A 7,689-nucleotide genomic window follows, 5' to 3' on the forward strand; every position below is an offset into this window, starting at 1 on the left:
CCTCATATGGTTAACGTGTGTTCATGTCTCAAGGTCTGCACAGATACGGAAGGATGGAGTAGTAACAATCTCGAATAATCTTTTTTTTTCCCACTAAGTAATGGCATCTTCTTGGAAGTGAACAAATGAAGACATGTTACCACATCCTGTGTGGAAAGTTTTGTGGTTCAAAATTTTGTCACTAGGGCATTGGTTGAACGCACAAGAGTTAAGTAAGTGGAAAGTATTGTCATGATCTCATCAACTTTTCCTGATATGGGGTTAATTAGATCATTGACAAAGAACGCTGCTAGTGGGCGTGCTTACCACAGGTGTATAATGTATAATGTATTTAGATTGAGGACAGGGAAACAGACACAGGTGTGACCAGTTTCTGGTAACTGATGTTCATTTCAAAGAAGAAACTAAACAGTCACATGCATACAGTACGAGGGAGTGTTTTTTGATCAATAAAGTTAGTCACGACTCTTGTCCACCTGGTCTTACACCAAACAAGTTAATGATTAACCAACTAGTTAATGAGTTACAAGATCCAGTTACAACCAGTTCAGAAGGTTTTTTGTGGAACCGTACTAGTAGTTCTTGGCCATCTGGGCTTGAAATCCTACCTGCACAAGCAGGTTAGTGCAGGTAAAATTGGAGCTGTGTAGGTATTTCTCATCTTCACCTGTACTGGTCCATGTACTGGTTTTATAGGTGTATGTTGATTACCTTTACCTAAACCTATGAAGTATGGAAGAAATAACAGCAAAGGTTTCTAAATAGTTTTTAGCATGATCCATACTTTCTGAATTCTGAGTGGTGCAGGTAAAATCTGTCTGATACAGCTAATACATGTACATGCCCCTAGATTGTTTAACATTACACTCTCTGAACAGGATGTGTAAGTACTCAGAGTCGTAAACAAGTGCAACATTCAGCAACCCTCAAAACAAAGCCAATAACTGAACCAGGATAAAAAAAGGTACCAGGGAAGTGTGTTTGTGTACATGTGTGTGTGTATGTGTATGTGTGTGTGTGTGTGTATGTGTGTGTGGTGTGGCGTGTGTGTGTGTCTGTGTGTGCATGGTGTGTATGTAATTGTATGTATGCTCTGTATGTGTGTTTGTGTGTCACTGTGATTTTTAAAATCTATTAAAATCTGCAAGTCAACAGCTTTTTTATGTTCATGAAGAATTAAACTGAATCGTTACACAATTTTTCTGCATGTGTGACAACTATTGACCCAGAAAGCTGTTGAAGACCGAGAGATTTGGACGAAATTCCTTTTGAATTTGAGTTTAATTTTTCAACATGTAAAATAACCAACTCAGATGAAACTTTTTATGCTAATGTTGGGCTTTCTGTTTCTTTTGTTACTGTGAGTCAGTGACACAGAACCCACACAAGTAAGCCACACCTCAGGTCAATGCACAATACCTGCACACACCTATCCCAGGTAAAATATGCCCAGTGGCATGTTGTAGCTCATTATCACATACCTGGCACCTCCCTTTGTAAAACGTCACTGACCTGGCCAGTGACTTGCATCATGTAGAAAAGCCTTTCTTTTGTATGTAGCCAGAAATTATTAAATGTCAGTAAACTTGTTTATTCATACAATGTATAATTTCTAAGTACTGGAAAACTAGAAGTTAAGAAAGTTATTTCTAAAAAATGCAGGTAGAAATTCCTGTATGTAGGCTGATTACTTGTGCATGATTTTGATATTGTTTCGGGAAGCAGTATGCCACCTGCATGTAAACAAATTTCAGTCAGACAGACTCAAAATATCACAACAAGTTGACCAAAACTGCCCAAGTTAACCACAATTTTATCAAGTTGTAACATTTTCAGTACAGGTGTTAACGCTACAGTGCCCTCAGTTCTTGACTGAAAAAATTCAAGGCAAAATACATGCCAACCTGACTACCATATGTTCCTACACAAGAAGTCAATTCCACGTGAATACATGATAATATATTCCAGCTGTATCATACAGGTGTATGGGAGTTGAACACCTGTTTTCCTGGACCACCTGGCTATACACACACCTGTGGCACTCTGACTGCCCCGATTCAACAATGGCGTCTGTGAGCATAAAAAGTACTTGGGTAAACAACCCCCTGTGACGCCCCTTTTCTTTCCCAAAATTACCCAGACAGTAGGTGATTTCACGCCTAAAATCCCCGCAGAATGGCTTCCAACCACGTGTGGAAGCAAATTTCGGTCGAAATCTGGCGAATTTGCGAAAAGCGAAGTGGAAACAGAAAGTCGGGAATCCAGGAACTGGCGCTGAGGGAATAGAACGACAGAACAGACATTCTCGCACAAGATGGCGACAGCCTCGGTCAAGGTCTGCTCAACAAGTGTCTTTTCTCCCCAACATTTCCCAAAACAACCCAAACCACGGCGAATTTGAGAGAAACTGTCCGTGTGTCGGCATTAGCGCGTGCTGGTGTGTTATGTGGGCGGCCCCGTGCGCCGCAGGTTGCGCAGTGGATCGGTCCGCAGGAATCCTCGGGACTTATCGGGCCAGGCGGTTCCAGGAAAAAGCGATGACGACGTGCCTTCTACTCGGAAGGCGCACGTTTACCTGGCCTACCATAGGCCGCGCCGCAGCGCACCTGCACACTTACCTCCGACCCTCCCAGCCGCACACACCGTCCACACCAGCCTTCCTACGGCCCGGAGCGAGTTATGGGACGATTCGGTGGGAAAACGCCGGAGTTTTGAGCGGATTGTATCGGGGAGGAAGTCCCTGGGCTGCGGTTGAGTAGTTCCCGGGAGGGCCCGGGAATCCAGCGGCAGAGCGGCCGCCGCTTCGCGAGAAACACACGGCGGCTCTCCCGGTTCAACGACCGGTACTTGTCCGTAAGGATTTATGTATTTACAATGAGGGACGACATGGCTTCCTATGAAAGCTAATATATTTTCGAGGGACTTACCGAGAAGTCGATCAGGCGTTGGCGCTGTCTTCATAGAAGTGCCACCCAAGTTTCAGAGTTGAACTCCGAACTTTTCGTTTGGTGGGCTGTGCAGACGAACACACCTAAGCTACACCTCGATGCGTCAGTCTAATTATTCAGTTTCTCTCTCCAGATTTTACGATCTAAGCATCTTAACTACGTGTGTGGATCTTGTGGGTTGTATTGAACATTCTCAGACAGAATCGCCAGGCTTTAGATGCCTTGGCGAGACTCAAAATAGCTGAAAAATCTGGGCTGCATTTTCCCTTCGGGGAGTCTTAACTCTCGAGCAGTCACGCGAGACTTCGTTACGCACAGACGAACAGACCTGTAGAACATTTCACCATGTGTTTACTATTATCATTTTTGTTGTGGTTGTACAGAACTGATTGCATACCGTGAACAATTGGTGATTGTGGAAAATACTATTTTGCTGTTTTTGGCTTGACGCCTGTGTTTTTTTGTCGAAAGCTCTAGAGGGACGGTCACCAGAGGTCGTTCCGATTACGTTACCACTTACGCACGACGTGTGACGTATTACTCACAGGTAAACACACAGGTGCGCGATTTCGAAGGAAACTTAATAACAGCCAAGTGCTTTCGCCGGATATTGATGTTTGTGAGGCTTCGGGGAACGACTGAGAGAACAAAACTACATTGCGAAACAAACACCTAACCTGATACACGAGGGGAAATTGTATCACTGGCTTTACGTAATGAATGTATACGTACGAATAAAAATCGCTTTAAGGTTCAATGCGTTACTTGAATTTTGAGTGAGCGAAAGATTAAAACTGGTAGGGAAGTGTGTTGATAGTCTATAAAGTAATTGATAAACTTGGTTATGTTTTTTATACTTTGTGTGTGCCATATAAAACGCATTAATTCCAACTAACTCAAGGATATAGGGACTTTTACGTCGAGACTGCAGCTGAAACTGATCGGGTACTGTCGGCTGATATCGATTGTCGTAATGTTAACGCGTATAGTTGGGCGGGACCCGAAATTAAAGCGGACACTTGGTTTCGTACCCGGGAATTCCTCTTCCGAGTTTGTCGTCCGGATTTCCGAGTCAAAAACCGTTCTTGCACATAACTCTCTCTCTCTCTTCTTAGAAAGGGTACGTAAAATGATACTTTTGTTTACATCGTTTAACCCTGAAATTAGTTCACTTTAAGAATCAGTATACTTCAGAAAAGGTTCGAAAGGAAGTTCAAGTCCAGATGACCCATGACAATAAAAGTTGTAAACGCCACAACCGTCTTTGCTTTCTCGGACACATCCCATAACCGAGAAATTTTCATTGATGAATATATATATATATATACGTAGAAAGAGATTAGCAACCAAATGTTGCACACATGTAATGTATAAAAACAAGCCGACAGGAGGGCCAAAATCTAGGTCTCGTCAATACCTCAGACCCACCTACCAAGTTTCATGGCAATACAGCCATAGCTTCTTGAGTTATCGTGCTAAACTTAACACTGACATACACATACATACATACATACATACATACATACATACAAACATACATACAAGCGTTACGGAAACATAACCTGGCGAAGGTAATGATATCTTTACATGAGTTGCTGTCAGAATCATATTGCTGCTACAGAGCACTTAAAATTAATTTAGGATCAGGGCTACGAGCTAGCGTCTTACCTTGCTGATTCTGCCCAGATTGAGTGAAGAAAATTGGTGGAATATATAAAATCCAAGTCGGGATTGCGGACCTCTATTCCTAAGCGTCCGCTCCTGACCGAGCGTACGTGTTGTTTTGGCTGAGCGAACCGCCCGGGCAGGTCTGAGTATTCCCGGCTAGCTTCCAGGATTCCCTCCGCTGTGAGTCAACGCCCGCAGCTCTAAGCGTTCCGGGATCTGTCATTCATGAATGTACACAGCAGCGTTCCGCGCAACGTTGTGTACCCACTTCCGGTGGACTACCCTGCGCTTACGGTGAATCACCCCTGAAGCGCGGGGTTCAATCTCGGTCAAGACGCGTACACAAGGTGAGCTCAGCGTCTTCAAGACTGTGAAGGACGCGATAATTGTCATTTGCAACGTAGGAATAGGTATGAATATGAAGAACTTTGCAAAAATTGAAAGCTGCAGCCGGCGGTTCAGAGGTGCAGTGGTGTAGCAGTAGCGGCTTCTTAGTAATCCCCTTGCTCAAGGTGACTAAAGACAGGAAGTGGGTTAAGACATACAAGTAACGTCTGACATTTACATGACATATCTTCGCAACGGGGAAAAAACAAAAACAAAACATCGCCGGAAGTGGGGACAATCTTTTGGGCCAAGTTGACTTGTCAGCAGTTAATAAATTTCCTCTCCAATATACGCACTAGTTGCGTTCCACTGAATGTCTCGCTCCAAGCAGATGTCAGGTAGCAAGTCGGAACGTTTTCTGTCTGGCCGTTTTTTTTAGAGTGGGTAGGGGGCTGCACACCCTTTCTGTAACACTTAGGCACGTTTTTTCTCAATATTCCATAATTCGGTGCTACATAAACTATCAAATTTCACGTAATTCATAATGAGGTGGCCAACATAAGCCGGTGTCTTCCTGAATTTAATACCTCAGCTGTGCTAGCTCCTCTGGTGTTTTCCTAGCTTACGTAAGTTCTATTGTGCACAATGAACAAGTGACGTTGGTGAAATACGTGCGCGCTGAACAACTAAGGAATGTCAAGGTCGTCCTTCTCACACAGAAAACCAGCCTCCACCAGGCTTCGGGAGGCGACTGGAAAGAGTTGGTCCACTAGCTTTAGAGAGTACAGAAATCGGGTGCGGCAAACTGTATTCTCCAGCGGACCAACTCCCCTGGTATGTTGCTAGTACTAGTATCTCTTTATTTTGGCCGATTTCTACTCTTTCTACCGCCTCCCGAAGCCTGGTAGTCCAATGTCGAGATTATGTCGTTTTCACATGACTGTGAAGTTTGTGTAATGTTTTGTTTGTTGGAATCCAAGAAGATAAGTTGCACAAAAATTTGTAGATAAGTTGCACAAAAATTTGTGCAAAAAAAAATGGATATCCGAATAAAGTATCAAGTATCAAGGTAGTATAAGCCTGGCAGTAGAAGCTAACAGAAAACCGTGAGGGCACAAGGAAAACATAACGATGTTCCACAACATCTACATGGAGATTTGGCCGCGCCAATTTATTTCCCTGGATCTATAGCTATAGCAAGCAGACATCGCAAAGGCAGAGGACTAGAAGGAAAACTTGAATATAACTGAATTCATTCCATAAACTGAGTGCTCCAAGGTTCAAACCTGGTCCTCAGGCTTTGTTGTTGTTTTTTTTAATGTTTTTCCAGGTAAGCATATTATTTCTTTAATAGCTCCGAGAACCGGCAAATGAAATTGGCGTGGCCATGATTAGGTCCACCAACATCACCTGTACTGTAGACTCACCTCAAAAGAATGCGTTCTTTGTCACTGACCGAACGGCGCACGTAATAAATAACAAGGTTATGTGTCCTATCCCACACCCATACACTGCAAATGCCGCGGGACACAAAAACAAGTGTTATCCAAGTTCATGTTGTCTTTTGCCATCTGCGGTGGTTTTGCACAAAGGCCATAGCGAAATGAAACTCGTGCTGATCAATATTGGCGATTTTCATTTTCCTGATGCCGAAGCGCTTGAGAAATGAAATAAATCATACTAAGCAGGTAGCCAGACCATCGTAGGCTCACCGACATTGACATGACAGCATGAACTTACGTTACATTTGACATTATATAGTCTGTGGGTGTGGGACACATGCGTTTGTTATGATGCAGCGTTACGTTCGGTCAGTGACACAGAGCGCATTGTTCTGAGGTGAATCTACAGGTATTGTCTGCTGCGGACCGTACATCCTAGAGCATTGGTAGTGAGCCAATTTTTTTCGGGCGCATTCGATGTTAATATGGCACGTGGACAACTTTGCTAATTGGTTAGCCTCTACCAGGCCTCGGCAAGTGGCTGGAAAGCACTTCTGAGAAATTGGCCAAGTAGACAGATAACATGCCAGGGGAGCGGCAAACTGTACCCTTGTGCGGACCAACTCCCCTGGCATGTTATCTGTGTCTATTTTCTCAGAGGCACTATAGCTTTCCAGCCATTTCCCTAAGCCTGGACGCCTGGACACAGGCTAAACTTTGCATGGTGGCTGTGCCAGTTTTCCTACCGGCGATGGTAATTTTTTCATGTCTCCAGCGTTCAGAAGAATAACCATTCTGAGGTCACCATATCGGTAGTACCAAGGAGCTTCAAGAACGTCCTTGGTAGTACAGAAGTATATCAGGTGGTTACAGGAACTTAGGTTCCTCATTGCCTTTAACATTTACAAAATACGGATGTGGCAGACATAGGCCCATACTGCGGTTATGCCCTACGGCATAATATATAACACAGGACCATGTTTACAGCTGAGTCTGCTGAGACCCCCTTCTGAGTAACAGGTATGATGATGTTAGCCTGGTACCCATTCCATACGCCGGCTTAGAGGTGTTTTAAATAGCCTCTACCAGGGTTCGGTAGCGGCTGAAAAGAGTAAAATTTGCCAAATAGACAGATAACATGCCAGGGTCAGCTGAAGGAGTACACTTGCCACCCCTGAATACACCTTTAGCGGACTAACTCCCCTGACATCTGTCTATTTGGCCAACTTCTACTCTTCCAGCCGCTTCCGAAGCCTGGTAGAGGCTATTTTACCGGCCACAATACGGTATCTTTCCAGCTGGCT

General features: G+C 44.0%; 1 pseudogene; it reads right to left on the reverse strand.

Moving 5' to 3' along the window:
* Positions 1-4,191, reverse strand: part of LOC109484173 — a 23,602-nt pseudogene extending 19,411 nt beyond the window's left edge.
* Positions 4,192-7,689: the final 3,498 nt, after the last annotated feature.

This window comes from Branchiostoma belcheri, unplaced genomic scaffold (assembly GCF_001625305.1).
Source record: "Branchiostoma belcheri isolate BF01 breed outbred unplaced genomic scaffold, Haploidv18h27 scaffold69, whole genome shotgun sequence".
Classification (NCBI taxonomy): Eukaryota; Metazoa; Chordata; class Leptocardii; order Amphioxiformes; family Branchiostomatidae; genus Branchiostoma; species Branchiostoma belcheri.